An 18,256-nucleotide genomic window follows, 5' to 3' on the forward strand; every position below is an offset into this window, starting at 1 on the left:
ACTTTGCATTATTTACAGTTGAAATTTTTCAAGTAACAAAACATCTCTTCTGACACTAATTTTAGTCACTCCTACTCAATTTACGACTCTTTTCTGAACAAAATTACTGTATAAAATATAGCAAACATACTTTTGATTCACACTCTGTCTGTGCTTCAAAGCATAAGGCAATCTAATTAAAATGTTTGTTGTAGCTGTTGAGGATCCATGGTGCTGTAGCTGGACTTGAGTGCCGCAGTCGAGATGATAGCCGTGAAGCTGTGGCCTCCGGAGAGGTGGCCTGGTGTCTGCTGCCTTCTCTTATGGGGTACATCTCAGGACCAAGCTCATCCTGGTCACATCGCAGATGAAAGCCACTTATAATAAAAAAACCCAACAAACCATAAACCAAGTATTCGGCCTGTAACGGAGTAGAGAGAGGATAAATGACCACAAGTGATGTTTATTCCCTGTTGTCTCATTAGCAGTTTGACTTTATCTACATGGCACGGGAAGAATGTTTTGCAATAGGCAAAGAGTGAGTTGCTTTCCTAGAGTCACATTTGTATTGCTTGTGTTGAGACCCCGTTGCTCGGCTGGAGGTGCGGGGTAGGTGTGGGTGCAGGTGAGCTGTAGGTACGGTGCCTTAGCAACTGGTTGTGTGACAGTGAGCTGGGGAGCTCTAGCCAGTTCAGGTGGTTAGTTCTGCATAAAATAGTTATCAGCTACCTCGAGTTTTAACTGGGTATTTAGATAAACAAAATATATTCTGTGGAACTTTTCGACCAGGTAGGTTTAAGGTACAAATGGAGTGTGGCAAGGAACTATAGAAAGAAATGTGGGCACATCACCATGTGGGCAGTGAAAATGCAGAGGTGTCTTCAGAGCCCCTCTTGGAGCTGCTGAGAGGAGTTGGGGCAGCACAGTAAAATGTCCCCTTAGTAGATCTGGCTTAAAGAAAAATAACCAGCAGATGCATTTATTTGAATTACATCTCCCAGGACAGCTTTAGCTCTGTTTTTCTTCCTAGTATTACTTCTGGCGTGAAGCGGGTTTTGAAAGCGTGCCTGTACCTTTGTGGTGACCTGCAGAGCAGTGCGGGAAGGTGGGCGGCTGCCCACGAGGGAGTGTGAGCCTCTGTCCGTGGGCAGGCTTTCTCTGCAGGTGGCGGGGACATTGCCTCGCTACATAAAGCAGAAAGTCTCTCTCAAACTTAGTCCTCTCCTTGCTTTGTCTCCTCATTTTTCTTTTTCCTATCTTTCTCCAAGATTGCACGTCATGTACTTTTTTCCCTGCTGCAGTCTAACGGGGTCGCAGACAGTTTAAAATGGATTGCCGCACCAATACAGAGGAATATGAGAGACAAGGGAGAACACTCTGATGGAAGGATGAAATGACATGTGGTTTGGCTACCAGTGCAGAGACAGCTTTGATTGAAGTGAAGCACAGGAAAGGCGTAAGAGCAATCACAGGGAACTATTACAGATCTCTGAGGGCAGAATGAAAAGGCAGACTAGGAAATGTTTATGCAGATGGAGGCAGCGGCTTTGTGGAAAGGCTAGAACACTAAGCACAGGGGATATGTTCAGCACTCCTTTGAGTCAAAATTGTAGTGTTCCCTGTAGGATTTTAGTGGGAACAATTTCAGAAAGGATTTTCGTGGACTGCATGAAAGCTTTAAGATGCTACTGGTACAGATGAGTTAGATGATGTGTTATTGCTCCATTAATAGAGAAAGAAAGTTGTTAGCAAGGGTGATAAGCCAGGCAAAAAACAACACAAATGGATTTTCTGCTGGGTACAAGTGGAGCAGTATCAGGGTATAACCACGGCAGCTGCTTTTGCTAGATACAGCTGCTTCATTAGTCTGCCCCATATGCAAATCCTTACATATTTGCAGTGCCTTTGGCAGGCTGGGGGAACCTGGAGTCCAAAGCATCCTCCTTTAGGTGAGCCCACAAGTCCTCTGGAGCAGCTGGACACTCATGTAACTCCATCTGTACAATTTACTTCTGCTCAGAGTCTGCCCCATTTACTACAAAATATCTGGTGAGCAATTTCTGAAGCGGTTAATATTGCAAGGGACAGTAGTTAGTGACCGCAGCAAGTCCATGAAGAAAAGAAAAGAAATAAATGCTAAAAGGTCTGAGGCATCAGGGTGTTCAGAAAGAATGTTTGTGAAAGAAATAAAGATGGATAGGAAATCAGGCTTGCTGAAACTTCTGCATATGTTTTCAATAATCCAGAATGAACTGTTATATTTGGCAGAGAGCCATGGAAATCAGAGGGTATAATCTTATAACTAGGAAATTAGGAACTATAAAATGCTTTAAGTACACAAGAGGGAATAAACATATGTAATAAATTACTGTTCAAACGAGGAGAACTAGCAAGACAGCTCTTAGGCAAAGGGTGAGAATGAGAATAAAAGTGGAAACTAACTGAATCTTTCTATTTCCTGCAGAATTTTCCAAACCACGCTTTCTTGGATATTTAGAAAACTATTGAAAACAAGAAAATATTTGTCAATGGCTTGAATAGCGTAAAATATCGCTCTCATGATCTCTTTCCCTGCAGTTCCTATTGGGCCAATGCAAAGGATTTTGAATTTACAGAGATGTATAGATAGAGCGTATATTTACCATCTCACCATATTTAACTGAGGTGAGACATAACATCACTTCAGTGCAGATGGTAGGGTTACATGGCTGTCTTTTAAGGCAGAGGATGCCGTGTCCTAGGAAAGTCTTATTTCTTGTACAAGCATGGATAGTAAGTAAATATTTTCAGGAAATTAGTTTGAAATGCATACTTTAGTCTGATGGAGAATAGAAGTTGAGGGAATTTTGTGTGATGCCAATATTTTGGGGTTTCATGTTTCAGGTACTTCCTTGATCAACTCCTTTTGTCACGGCTAGTGGTGGAAAGCAGAAGAAAAGCTGAGTTCTGGCAAGTCAGACTCAAGTGTGTCATCGGGTTAATTCCACAGAAATATCCACTTATTTGCAGAGAACAAGATAAAATCAGTGTGTAAAATGGGAAACTGAGATGCCTGGGGATGTCTGCTAATGCTAGCCCTGGATGAATTAAGCTGGAGTACAGGCTTTAGGTCTCTGCCTTCCATCTTTCATCCATACTCTTCAGTTAGCTGTTTCTATCTGTGTGACAGAGGTCAAACAGATAAAAATCTGCCATTTTGGGGGAGAAACCCATCAGAATAATATTATCGACCACTATTTGACTAAGGCAGTATGAAATTCTCAAGTCAAAACAGAACATTATTTTAAAATTAAAATTGGCAGAACAACCTAGGATGATTACAATATTGTGATTGTCTTTATTTCTAGTGGGAGGCATTCCTAAAATTTGTGTTAGCTTTTATACTAAGCCTCAAGTTAGATTTGGAATGAGATGGTAAAGATACTGGATGCAAACTTTTCTGAAACAAGGCTATTTCTATCTCTTCTTCATAATTGAAGGCAGGGAAAATAATCTTCATTACTTCTTTTTTTTTTTTTTTTTTTTTTTTTGAGAGAGAGAGAGGTTTGCACTATTTCCACCTGTTTCATTTTACAGTTTCTGGTCTAGTGGCTTCTCTCAGTTCCCCACTTCAAGCGGCACTTTCCCTTTCTGTGATGCATGTGAGAGTTGAAGCAATGTTTTAGAATAAAAATGTGTAAGTGCATTGCACTGATTTCAGTGTGTATCTTGGTGAACAATGTTTCTTGTGAGATGTAGCCTGTGTGATCAGGTTTTATATCTAAATAAAGGCAAAGAAGAAGAAAATTTGAGTTCATTTTAACTCTTTATGTGCTGTTAAGCATCTGATTAAATGCTTGCCTAAATCAGGGTTATAACATCCAAATATGTTGGACATCCTTCTATCTAATATATGGTTGTAGCTTAAATAGATATATTTACTAGATACAATCATTTTTTTTAAGTAGAGGCTAAGTTCTGTAAAAGCATATGATAATCATTATCACAAATATAAATACCCATTTCAGTGATAAACAAGATGCACTTCTTAAATATTGTCCAATACTGGGAATTCCAAAAGTGTCTTATAATTATGAAATTAATAATGAAGCTGCTGTTAAGTTGTCTTGAAGTTGCACCTTGGAAGCCTGTCCTCTGGTTTTGATGCCATGCTGTGTGTTACACCCAGCAGCTTCAACTAAACATTTCGTAGTGTTTAATTACCTACTTCAAATTATATAGAGAGTAGGAGAGAGGAAATAAGACAATAAATCAGTCAGAGATGATTGGTGTCCTACAGAAGAGAACTTTACTGTGGGGGCTTTAACAGGATGGAGTAAGCAGTTAAAGAATGACTTACTGGCTAGAAAAGCAGACTCCATTTTTTTTGACTAATGGCCCATGGTCCGCCTTCATAATTTCTCACCAGCTTGGTCATAGTCATGTGAAATTGAGAAGTTCGTGAATGGTGTTGTTAATACAGACTGCAAACTCACAAAGAACTATTTAGTCTGGTGTCATGAGCTGGGATCACGGTCTGGTCTTTTCTATTTCTTGTTAGTAATTCAGGCTACAAGCTGAAGAACTGGTTTTATTTAAATTGAAAATAAAATTGAAAGTGCACTGAAGACCTAAGTTTGGAGCACAAGATGATTGTAGAACTTTACTGAGGTGTTTACTTTTATAGTAATAATGATATAGCAGGGAATCATATCTATTCATGGTTTTATCTAAATGTATGCATCATTAGACTGTTAAAAACTACCTAAACACAAATAGTCCATACTATTTTAACAATATAACATTTCTTTAAAGCTGTGAAAATATACCTTAACAAAATTTATCCCAATGGTTGATTTTTTTCTGCATTTTTTTTATAACTTTTTATATAACAACTTATATTATTTATAGTATTTTTATGGTTTTTATATTTTTTTACTAGACTAAAAAGAAAATCTATCAAAGTACCCAGTTTAGCAGAACATATTTTGCATTTGCACATGCATCTTTTTGCTTTAGAAGGTTATTCTATGCAACTTCTATCCAGACTTCAAAAGGTATGCTGTGTGACCTCTCTGATCCATTACAGTATAACTCAATCAGTGAATAACGGCTAGGAAGTATTAGCACATATCTGTTTCAATCCATTTAGACATTAAAAAATGACATGAACACTGAATACTGTACACATTTAAAAGAATGGAAATCTCCTGGCATAGGTGCCTTAGACAAAAGACAGGTTAAGCTTCTCCAGTAATGTAATCACTATGAATTATTTGCCTCATCCTGTTCATTGTACAATGTTTCTGATGGAATTTTCTGTTGCATAAGACATCCTCCCTCTTTCTTTATATATTATGGCAGTTAGCTTACATCTCTTGGGAGAAATAAAAATTGATATTTGTTTATATTCTGACTTCTAAACAGGCGGAAAGAAGCTGCCTAAACCAGATATGCTGTCTTTGATGAATTGAAATGTAAGTAGAAGTACAGAAAATGCTGGTTTAGCTTAGCTCAATTCAGTGGCTCGTACTGTTGTACTCCAGTGGCAACAACAGGGGAATGGTGTGTCAGAATCCTGCTTGAAAGGTTTATGTATAAAAAAATTATGATTTTAAAAAACTTGAGACCTCCCCAAAGAGACAAGGAATATTCTACAGATACAACAATTGAAAATGGGGCAAGACAGGAACTTGAAAAAACTGCAGAAAATGAAGGATGGGATAGTGAAATTTTGCTATAAAAGAGGTGAGGCAGAACATGCCTGCTGGGTTATAATATTCCAGCCAAAGCTCAGACCTCCCCTTATGGTCAGAAGTATAATCGCTACCGTATGTCAGAAGAGTTTCAGCAAAAAACGGTCACAGAAGTGCGAATGCATAGTAGAGGCATCACATAGCACCAAGAGAGGAAATCAAAATAGATGTTCATAGTCCCAAGGCATGAACACTGTCTTGAAACTTTTGATCGATTGCGTTCTGTGGTGCTCATCACAGCTCAGTTTCAGAAGGAGCCAAACGTGTCTATTCTGATTGAATTCATGAATTACATTTGAGCTGAGAAAGAGGGAGAAAAATCAGACTTTATAGGGCAATCGGCAGAACAAAATCTAATATCCTTCACTACAGTTTTAAACCAGTGCCTAGTCCAAGAAATAATTCTTAGCTACTGTGCATTGATAAAATTAAGCAGTAGTTCAAGCAGAAAATACCAGCTCATCTTGATTGCAGGAAGTGGTGACAAAGGCATGGATCAGCCTAATCAGCACCTACAGCCCTGAAATATTTTTTCCCTGGACATTTATTTAACCCCTTACTCCTAGGCAGAAATGACTCGGAGATCCCAGGGCTGCAGCAGTGGTATGTGCTATTCTGTTCACAGCGTCTGTCTCCTGTAGTAACCTGGCAGCTGCTCCCCTAGTTCTCCACACCACCCTCCCTACGGCTTCTCTCTTTATTCCTCCCCATCTCTGGCAGCCAACACAGTGCGCTCACGCTGTGCACATCTGGCGTGGAGCAGCATCCCCTCCCCTCATCCGGCTGGCACAGCTGCTGCTTCTAAATGGGAGCTGGCCAGGCAACTGCTCCTAATGATTCCCCTGACAGCTCTTTTCCACTTACTGATCCAGCTTTCCTATTCACCACCTGCTTGATTTCCCTTCCCCAAACACCCTGGCTGCTCAAACCCACACTCTGCATCCTCTGCTCCCAGCAGCCTGCACACTAAAGCCGTGCTAATGCTGTTCTCCCTGGGCTGATTCCCTACACCTCCAGCTCACCGGTTCCTGCTATTATCGTCCTTGGATTTAAAATAGCAAACCAATGAATGGAAGATTAGTTCTCTTGCTCCCTGTTTTGCCATGTTCTGACTCAGATGATATGTCTACAGGTTAATACCAGAAATAGGACAAAGCAATGCTGAGGTTCTGAGTTACAAAATAAAGCTTGGAAATTGGGGTCTTGAGCTGACTATTGGGCAACTACTATCTCTCTTATCCTGTGAAAAATATCATTCTAGTATTTGTGCCTCTGTGTTGCGGTGGGGGCCATCCCATAGGTGCAGTCAGTCTTCTTATGGTTCGTTTGTGTAGCAACGACTTTGGGCAGTAAAACTATGAAACACTGAATCAACCACCTTACCACTTTCTGAGACTTAAATCTGATGCAGACTTTGTTTTGGAAATGCATCTCCATTTACTGTTTTACCACAGAGCATGGCTAGTCAGGAATTTTATGATAATTGCTCTCCTGTTTGGTAGGAACTGCTTTCCTTTCTGTTTTCTGTTTTGGGAGGAAGCATATTGTATTCCATAACTGAGCTTTTTTTTCTCAAAACCAGAGAAACCCAAGACCCCAGAAATACCTGGAGCCTGGAAAATTCAGCCAGGATATGGGGATGCCCATGTTCAGTGCTAAGTTCTGAGTCGGGCTAGGGAATCAAACATCAGTATCTCATATTCTACATAAGTCCATCACTCCAGACTAAAAACTTAGGCCTACCCTCCGTATCTTATCTTTTGCACTTTGAAGTATTAAAGAAAAGAATTACTGTGCCAGACCACGAATGTGATTATTTCATCTGTGTTAGGACAGTTCCCTTGGATGCAGGACAGCAAGATCTAATTCTTGAATCTGAATCAGGTCAAATCTAAATATGTCTTCAGCTCCCATACCCCAGGCTAACTCCCTGGTTGCTAGATGACCACTAGCACAGCATTTGCTATCCCTGGGTTTTTCCAAAATGCTGGGATGAGCACAGGTCCTTCCAGTAGAGATAAGGAACATTTTGGAAATCTAAAAAAAAAAAAGTTTGGAAAAATATTTCCCTCCTAACACTACTGCATATGTTTCTCCTGCCTGTGCTTTTAGGGTATGCATTCCAAGCCTTGAATGGTCAATAACATTTTATATGCATTGGTGAACTGAAATGATTAAAAGTCATTTATATACCTAGAATATAACAGACTGTAACTTTATAACCTTTTAAAGGCATATGAGGCAGTGCAGTAGGAACTCCAGCACTGTTGAAGGGGTCAGTCCCTGGTTCAGAAGCCATTACAGAGGATGAAGTGGGGACACAGGCATTCTGGCAGGAGCGAGTAAAAAGAATAGGGACTACTCTGTGGAAAAATACAAAGAGCAGGAGGACCAGGATGATTTTCTTCAAAGCAGCCTTTGTTGATGCCATCAAATGTGACTCAAATGAGTAGACCTAATTCTAACATCTCCTGCTTTTCAGTTCCACTGACTTCCTGTCATTTTTGTGAAATGAGTTTCTTAGCAGGGAATGTTTCAATTTTCTTTCCCTCATTCCCACCAGTCTAATGATTCTTTACCATCTTAATAAGTACAATGAATGTGCTCCATTAATGGACAGGGGCATTAGAGAATAATGTCATTTCTGAAAACTCTTAATACATTTCACAATTAAGAAGGCATTGATTCAAGGTCTTTTTCAAATAGGAAAAACCTAAGTCATTTCCCTACCGACATTTACCGCCCCATGATGAGTGGGTATGCTAGTAAGAAAGTTTCTTTGATTTTTTTCACATGTTGATTCATTTGGTTGAATCAGCTTTGCCTGATCCCAGAACCTGGCTGAGATACTCTTCTGCAAATAGCAAAGGGCTATTTGTATCAGGATTTTATTCCAAATTTTGAATTCCAACTCTCAGAAATAGAGAAAAAATGTAAATGCAAATGATTGTGGTTTCAGATATGTGAAACTTAAATCTAGTACTATCAAGTTTTTGAAGCAGTAATTATTCTGTGTCACAAACTCGTGATGTACTCTTTGTTCCATAGTTCCTCTTCCATTTTATTCTAATAAGTGTTTGCGTCCAGTGCTCAGCTCTGCTTAAGGTATGAATCTGAAAACATCCATTCAACCAAGCATTGCCCCTTTGACAGCGAAGGGCATGTTTATCCAGTCAAGTGCAGACAGTCATGGCATAGTGAACTGGTGAGACATGAACTAGATGTAGTGTTAAATTCATGTAGACACATCAGCATGTGATTTTGCATTGCTTTGGAAGACCTTCCTTTCAGGTCTTTCAGGACTTCATGCTCAGGTAACTCAACTCAAAGCATGAATGGAGGTGTCCGCATGTAACTGTGAAGACACATTCGAATTGCTTTGCTGAAGTGACAACTTGTAATAGTCCCACTGAAGCCAATCTGCATGGACTTGTGTGCAAAGCAAATAAGGATTTTCATATGTGTGTGTCCTGGTTTCTGTTGGGATAGAGTTAATTGTCTTCCTAGTAGCTGGTATGGTGCTATGTTTTGAGTTCAGTATGTGAAGAATGTTGATAACACACTGATGTTTTCAGCTGTTGCTCAGTAGGGTTTAGACGAAAGTCAAGGATTTTTCAGCTTCTCATGCCCAGACAGTGAGAAAGCTGGGGGGGGCACAAGAAGTTGGCACAGGACACAGCCAGGGCACCTGACCCAAACTGGCCAACAGGGTATTCCATACCATGGGACGTCCCATCTGGTATAGGAACTGGGAAGTTGGGGGGGGAGGGGAGGGGGAATCGCCGCTCGGGGACTAGCGGGGTGTCAATCGGCAAGTGGTGAGCAATTGCCCTGTGCATCATTTGTACATTCCAATCCTTTTATTATTGCTGTTGTCATTTTATTAGTGTTATCATTATCATTAGTAGTTTCTTCTTTTCTATTAAACCATTCTTATCTCAACCCACGGGTTTTACTTCTTTTCCTGATTTTCTCCCCCATCCCACTGGGGGGGGCGGGGAGTGAGTGAGCGGCTGCATGGTGCTTAGTTGCTGACTGGGGTTAAACCACCACAGTGTGGTATTGGAGTCTAAAGTTTCAGGTTCCTTTTTTTAGGAACTAATTCATTCTTGCTGGAATGCAGAACTACTGGTTAACTATGTATTATGCTTCTTTCTTTTTCATTGAAAGCAAACTTTGTGTCTACATTAGGATTAGCATTAGTGCTTCTGAAGGGAATATCCTGATTATCTCCTATTGACTGCACTTTGCTTTCTGTTGTGGAGCACTCTCAGAATACATGAACTAGGTTTCCTTCAAATGAAAATAAACCATGAGCATTTGCTCCATGAGACCAGACTAGTTCAAAGTAGGACCCTCCATGTGGTATAGACTGGATGTTTTGCTCAATAGACCTGCTTCTGCTACACAGCATTGTTTGCTGTATTGCTTCTATTGCACACACAACCTTATTTGTGCTAGTAATGAGTTTGAATGGACAAGATGATAATTTTTTTTTTTAAGTATTCCTCATTACAAGGAAAAGAAATCATTTATTTCCAATCTCAACCAATACTGCTGCATGGGATTTTTAGACTATTTGATATATCCAAGTAGCATTGCTTTGTTATTTTACTTGTGTCCCTGCCAGCTGCAGCATATGTTTATTCTTGGACAATATTGCATGGGCTGGAAACTTATCAGGTACCTAAGGGCTGCCTTTGACTTAAGTAAATTTGTCATCATTCATACCCTTTAATGTGGTCATTCATTGTATGCATGAGCTATAATCACAGCAGGCTAAATCCTCTTTTATAAAATTATACAAAATATAATTCCTGCAAATTTTATACATTCTGTACAGTCATGGGCTAATTCAGAGCACTTGTTCTCCAAGGTATGGTGTAGTGATAGTAGTCTCCATGAAGGACCATCTTTCCCTCTCTCTTACTACGGCTAGTACTACAGCATAGGTTAACAGTTTAATTAATCTCTCATTATTTCTTGTCATGGTTGAGGCATCTTGAGAGGACTGATAGCATCAGGAAGATAGATAACTTATGATTTATGTGACGAGAAAGACCAACATTTATTAATGTGGAACATCACTCACAGCAACAGACCATTTCACTCTGTGAACAGTTAAAATAAAACCCAGCCATCTGGAATACTCTTGGCCAACCTCCTTTAAATCCATTAGCAAGACAAGTCCAGTGCTGGTGGTTTTCCCCATTCCCTTTCCATATATTTTAGGTTGATGATATGCAGTGGGCTAGAATACATTGTGTATACCTGCACTTCATTTGTTCTGTGATTATGTAAAATGAGAAGGTAACAAGACATTCCTGGTTTTCTTTTTCATGGTTAGTAGGGATTAAATTTGTTATTTACTAAGACTTCTAGAGAGTTAAATTAATGACTCATTACACATGAAAACTGGAGCTTTCTTGCCAAAAGCTAACAACAATAACTGCTTCATCTGAGTATGGGTGTCTCTCAGAAGATTTTTAAGTTCTGAAGAATGGTCTTATGAAAGCAGTAAAAAATATATTCTCTAAACAGAAAAGCATTGGGTTTAGGTGGCTAATTAATATAGTTTAGGAAACAATGGGCATTTCTCAAAGGAATATATTTGCAAAGAATCGATTGATTTAATAAAGCAAGTTTTATTTTCCTATATCAGAATTTGTTGTGGCTTCTGCTTAGATCTGTCCTACTTTTTTTTGGTTAGTGCCACTCTCAGGTTTTAGTATTCTGCCCATGGCTTTGTCTTTGGGAGTGGGGTCCTTCTGAGTGTCTAGACACATCTAGACATTATTGCCATTATCCTGGCAGTATTACTGTTGGGTAATTAGGAAAGTGTTGTGATCCCCATGTAAAGTGTCTAATGTTGAGATACAGTGTGGTGAAATGATATGCTCAACATTACAGAAGGACATAGTACCAAGAGCTCAGAAAAAAACCAGAGGGTTTTTTGAGTTCAGGTTTAAAATGTCATCAGTAGGACCAATACTTTTTCCCTCTTGGCTGATATCTCTGGTTTCTGGATTCTTTCTGCTTCCCTCTCTATCTCCTGTTATGTAATTTCTGGTCTATAATACCCTCCTTTTAAACTCCCATCATTGGTTTTTCCTCTGATTTCCTACTGATTTCATCTACTGAGAGGGAGAGAAATAAAGAAAAGTATATCTTGACTTTTTCAACTTGTTATACCCTATCCCAGCCATGCTTGTTCCTAAGATTTTGGATCTTTTTGCACAGAAAAAAGATTGGAATATGAAATATTCATTCATGTGAACATGTGCAAAGGTCCTTTAACAGATGTGAAAGCCTCTTCCAGATGAACAGTTTATTCTGCAATACACCACGTGGCACTGCATACTGTTGAAACAGATGTGCTATCAACATAGTTTAGTGCTCCAATGATTTATTATCTGGGGTTCTCCCACAGAAAGTCGCTTCCTATCAAAATGTAATATAAGAGCAGAAGTGTTCAAAATCCTCCTCTACAATGCCTGTTAAGTTCAATGACAAACCTGCTTAAAGGAGGAAGCAGATACCCTGTCAAGATATCATTGGTAAACTTGATTTTTACAGATTGTAAGTATGTAAATGAACATACTCCCAGGAAGTCCCAAGAAGTGCTCAACCCCTGTTAGAGAACTATCAAAGCAGTGTTTTTATGATTTGAGCACTTATGGTGTGATAGTGAGATCTCTTATGTCCCACTAAAATGTGAGTTGAATGAATTTGCCTCAGGTTATTCAAGGGTCCTGTAAAATAGCTCAGACCTTCTAGCTAAGTTTCATCCTCTTTACACCTCATGTTCAAACCTTGCTCTGCCTGTATATGAAAAGACATTGATTCTCTGAATGCTGTAAATAAATATTGTGTTCCATAAATTTTGACATTAATGTATTCCACTCTCTTTACCTAGCTAGGCTTTTGTTCTCAGAGTGCAGAATGCTGATACTTTGTGATCTGTTTGCCTGCTGACCACACAGAAAAGAAGGAATATTTTGATTTCCTTGAGTCTGTCCTTTCTGGTTGTCACAGCAAAGTACTGGATTTGCAGTGATATTCTTGGATTCACTCTTCAGAGTGAATCCAATCTCTGTTTCGAAGGTTAATACAGCAAATCCCATTGTGCTGTTCTGGGACTGAAAAAGGAAGATCTTCCTGTGTCAGAAATCATTGTTTCTTGATGTGTTTCGAAGTGCCTCCTGCAAGGTGTAGACCTTTGATTGGAGTGTCTTGGTTTTTATAATAAACATTAATGTCAGAGGTGTAGTCTTGAAAATTTGTTTAATTTGTGTGTCTTCCAACTAATAACATGTGGTGTACATGTAGTTCATTTGCTATGTGTGTGGGAAGCTATTTTATATGGTAACTTTTTTGCGCTTGTTATAAATAAGTTCATCATTTTCTGTAATGTAGTGAAGACCGTTGGGGTAAGTCACCATGAAACCTCATCTTTGGGATCAGCCTTTGTTGAATTCCCACACATGAGAAATATCCTGTGAAATCCAATAATTCATGCAGGAGATCTCAAATCCCAAATGAATCTCAAGAGCTTGGATGTAACTTTCACTGAGGAGTTTGCACTCGCTTATGCAAAGATGGCACATCACATTGCTACACTGACAAGTAAACCCCGGACCAACCAGAGTCAATTGAAGCTCCTTGGTGTCCAAGTTTTATGTTCGCAGCATACAAGCCTACACAATTAACCTGTGGACAAGGACATGCCCTTTGGCTACGTTGATAAGTATTTATTTGGTCTCACTAAGCCTAGTTGGTCCCTGGTGGAGTTAGTCAAAGTGCTTTCCCTTCTACTAGACAGGTATGTAGCAATCCATTTCCTTTTCCCCTTTCCTCAAGCTGATACAGGCTTTATTTCTGGGGGGGGGGAGATGCACTGAATCCTTTGTCTCTTTTTATGTGTATTAATATATTCAGCATTAGCTCAGTTTTCTAGACATTTTTCTATGTTCACTGTTTCCGTGAAGTTACATGAAGTCACTGGTTCCACTGAAGTTACATTCTCCTTCAGTAGGAACAACAAAGCTGAAATTGCTTTTATTCTGATTTTTATGAGCGAGGACTTCTGGAAGACACGGGGACAGGACTGTGACTTCTTTGTCCTTCCTGGTGCTAAAGTGCTGCTGCTTTTCCCACAGATAGTTCAAATGTGTCAGCAGATAAAAAGCCTTTTCTTGGTGAGATCTGTGAGACAGCAGACATCTGACTTGAGGCAGCCCATTGCAAATGCCAGCAAGGGAGCAACAAGCCTGTAGAAAAGACATGCACACAAAAAGGAAATGTGAGAGAGAGAAAGAGCACATTAAGTGACTTTTGGAGAGATACTGACTGGTGACTGTTGGTGACTCTTACTGCCAGGGTTATGTTAAATGGTGTAAACATTGCAAGAAAGATTCTTTTAATATCTAAACCAATTTTTCATAGATGCCAGGTCTGATATTCATGACTTTGGGGGATTGGCAGTATTAAGAGTATGAGTATAAATTGACATTACAGAGAAGTATCTGCTTGTTCATCTTCTGTGGATGATTTTTTGTAGATCATAGAATCATAGAATGCTTTGGGTTGGAAGGGACCTTAAAGATCATCTGGTTCCAACCCCCCTGCCATGGGCAAGGACAAGTTCCACTAGACCAGGTTGCTCAAGATACAGATTATGAACAAAGTTGGACTGCTTGTATTAAAATTTAAGAAAACTCACAGCAGGATCAGAGATGCTTTGACCCCTATTCTCTCTATGTAGTTTTATAAAGCACCCTTACTTTTTTTATTATTTTATTCAGATTCCTATAAAAAGCCTGCTCTGCTCTTACTTTTCTGCCCTTGACATCATTAAGAACTTCACAAAGGGTGTTCCTGTGATGAACGGTGATTTTTCCTTCTTTCTCCAAGTGAAACTGCCAGTTCTGAAAGCAAACTCTGTTTGGAGTCTTCCATTGCTCTTGAAATAAAGACCTGTCCTCCTTTAAACCTGCCCTTACACATCTCCATTCTGGCCAGTAGGAAAGATCCTGCTCCTTTGCTGGTTTCACTGAGAATATATGTAGTACCAACTTCCGTCCAATATTTTGACCCAACCCTTATGAATCTCTTAGGTCAGCCACTTGTTCCCAAACAACCTTTTCGACACTAGTTGTCTAAAGAGAAGAGAAAGCATGGAAGAAAGACTGGTTCCTTCTCTCTGCTAACTTGAACTGCACTAAGTATGACCAGTCCCACCTGATTTTTCTGATATTGTCCCAGTCAAACACATTTGGCAGCTTCACACGTAGGGCTGTCTTCACACCTGTTGCAGTCTACTGTGACATCTGCCCTCATGAGGCTTGGACATTTATACTGGTGTTTAAGGATGCCAGACCTTGGCTCCCAGCTGTGGTCAATGGAGGGAAGTAGTCACAACAGCTTAGATTAGGCAACCCCCAAAAGAATTTGTATGTGTATGTCTTTTGATCAGCTAATTTTGATCTGTAATACAAGGATACTGTCTGACATAAGCAAACTTATGCTTATCAGCAAGTCTGATATGTGTGTGTAATGTATTCTGATGATTTATGAAGAATTGCCTTAGACTATTTTCTGTGCTGTTGTGTAACACTTTGTGGAATAAGCATATGGCAGAATTTTGTCTTTTGAGGATTTTATGGAAAACATCAAACAGACTAAACATTGCAATTTTGTGGTAAAGTCCTGAATGTGGCTCTTAATAACAGTTCTGTCAGCTGTAAAGAAAGTACCTTACACTTACTAGTAAATATGCATTTAATAAACAAAAAACAAATAATTGCAAACAGTATTTAGAATATGCTAAATCACTTTAAACAAAGGCTATTAGTAAGTCAAATGTTGTGCCTTCTATTCCAATATGTTGCTGTTGCCACATTCTGTTTCATTTAAATATGCATATTTTGGTATGCTAGTATTCACATAAACACATTATCCTCTAATCATCTTTCAGAGATAATTATTCAGTACCTATTTTGATTATAATAAACAGCATGAATCACTTCATGGTTTTAGAGCTGAATATAATACAGGCACCTTAGTCTCTTTTCAGATTTTCCAACTTTCTTTCAGTAAAACTCTAAGCATTTTGAAAGTGGAATTTTAGTTCATTCATTGACCTGTGCTGTTGACTTTCTTCTAGTGAAATAGAAGCCAACAGAGATATTGAAGTGAACAAATAAAATATCCGTATCTTCTCTATGCTTTGCACATCGTAAGAGTCACTTTTCCCTATTATCAAACAGGGATGGTGAAATCCCTGTATTAGTACACCATGATGAACTTTCACCTTATTATACCAAATCACTGCTTAATGGACACTAATTTAAAAGGCTAACTGTTAGTTAAATGTTTTTTCTCAACACCTTTTAGCCTATGGGAGGGAAAATGTTCCACTTCCATAGGGATACCCTAATGTCATCTATATATTAGATCAACTGAGGCATTCCCTAATACACAATATCTGAAAAAACACCCACCTCAATTCAAAGAGGTCCAGAGAGTGGAACCCATCTCTCAAAGGGCCTGAGCCTGTTGGTGCTTTAGCTCACAGACCTAGCTGTGACCCGTGTTACTGCCATCCTTCCCTCCACACCCGTGTTTGGTGCTGGTTGTCTCAGTTCAGAGACAGCAGTGTTTTGGGTATGGTCAAGAAAGGAACTGAATTTTGTAACCACAACTTCCTGCAAGGTCAGCCGGCTGAGCTGCCTTGCCTTTCTCCACACAGCTGCTGAGACACAAGAGTTGGATCTTTCCCTTTCTCCAGGCTTTGCAAGGAGGTTTATGATCTCTGGAAGGAAGAGCCGGGTTTTTTGCAGGTTTGTCTTCCAGCTACTTGACTCTAGTGTAGGCTTTGATGGAACCTCTGGCTGGTGTTTTATGAAATGAGACTCCTTGTTGTAGCCTTTTCCTGCTTAAGAAGATGTCTCTTTTACCTTATTTTCTTGAAATACTATCTCTGAGACCTCTGGTCCTGTCTCAAATTTCAACATGCAGTTGAAATAGGCCATGCAAGGAAAGGGGGAGCAGAGATGGGGGACAGACACAGAAACATGCTTGCGCATAAGGTGGTTACACACATTTCCTTAGTAAATCACATTAAAAATTAGATGCTGAAGTATAAAGTGTAGGGTTTATCTAAGCAAAGTGTTACAGATATGCTAGTCTTATGACACTGTCTGTTTGTGATATCTTCTAGTGTAGACACCTAGTTAATTTTTTAAGATTTAAAAATACTTTTAATTTTATTTGGAACAGCTTTTTTAGCTCTGATTCACCAATGTGCATATATATATATAGTTTTTATCTGTGTTCTTGGAATAGACTTGAACATAGCATATAGCTTTGTTTGCATGCGAGAGAGGCATGCTTGGCAAGACAAAGCAGGTCGTGTGAATAGCAAGAATGGCTGCTGGTCTTCTCCATCAGAATGATTCCTAATAGTTTTCTGCCTATGTGTGTGCATTGGATGTTTATCTTACTAGAATAGTAATAGCAATTCTTAACTCAGAGTACCTTACTCAAGTGTTTAAGCTGGTTTCAGAAATAATTTTCTTGTCAGACTCATCACTGTAAACCTCTCTGATACGTCTGTACTGCCATACATTGATTTCTATAAATTGTGTCCCATTCATGGTGAAAATAACCCAAATGGAGAGGCCTTAGCAATAAGCCTCGCTTAAGATGCTAAAGGGTAACTGAAATGCCATGCAGGTGCTCCCACAATTTGTCTGCATGGAAATTCAGTCAGCGGCGAGGCCAGCGGAGGCAACGGTAAGCGGGCGGCTGAGCGCTAGACGGAGGCGGACCGGGAGGTTCCCGCAGCCGGGGAGCCCCGGCGAAGAGCGGACGGACCTGGCCGGAGCCAGCGGCTCTCGCGAGAGAGGCTGACACGGCGTGGGCCTTGCCAGGGGCAACCATGGGAGATTTGAACGGCCCTGAGGGGAGCCGGCCACCAGGAACGTGGCGAACAGGGCATGGCATGGCAGTTTGCGCGGGCGGTTTGCGCAGGCAGGGCGTGCAGGCAGTTTGCGCGGGCAGGGCGCAGCCCCCCTCTTCCTCTTCCCAGCTGGAGAAGGCCACTCAAGCGGTGGGCGTCGGCCCGGAGGGAGACCCAGGTATGGTTGCCACTCGGGTGAAATCCATTGTCCGGAAAAATGTGGCAACGCAGACAGAGCTCCCCTGTAAACGTGCAGCTGTCCAGGTCTCTGGCTGCAGGGAGTGCCTGAGTCTATCACTGATGACGGAGGGCAGCGGGGACACCTCTTGTGTGAGGTGTGACCAGGTGAATGATCTGCTCAGCCTGGTGGCTGAGCTGAAGGAGGAAGTGGAAAGGTTGAGGAGTATCAGGGACTGTGAGAGGGACAGAGATTGGTGGGCCCACACCTACCATCCCTGAGGCAGAGGCAGCAGATGGAGGCTCCGCAAGAATCAGAGGTTCCCCTGCCCTCCTGCCACCAGGCAGGAGGGGACCTAAGAGATGGAGGGCAGCAGATACAGGTCCCTGCTCAGGGAGGCAG

The 18,256-nt window shown here is 40.4% G+C and overlaps 1 protein-coding gene across 2 annotated transcripts in view; it reads left to right on the forward strand.

Moving 5' to 3' along the window:
• Nucleotides 1-18,256, forward strand: part of NKAIN3 (sodium/potassium transporting ATPase interacting 3) — a 380,358-nt gene that overhangs the window by 131,433 nt on the left and 230,669 nt on the right. The window lies entirely within an intron of this gene.

This window comes from Buteo buteo, chromosome 3, assembly GCF_964188355.1.
Source record: "Buteo buteo chromosome 3, bButBut1.hap1.1, whole genome shotgun sequence".
NCBI classification, from domain to species: Eukaryota; Metazoa; Chordata; class Aves; order Accipitriformes; family Accipitridae; genus Buteo; species Buteo buteo.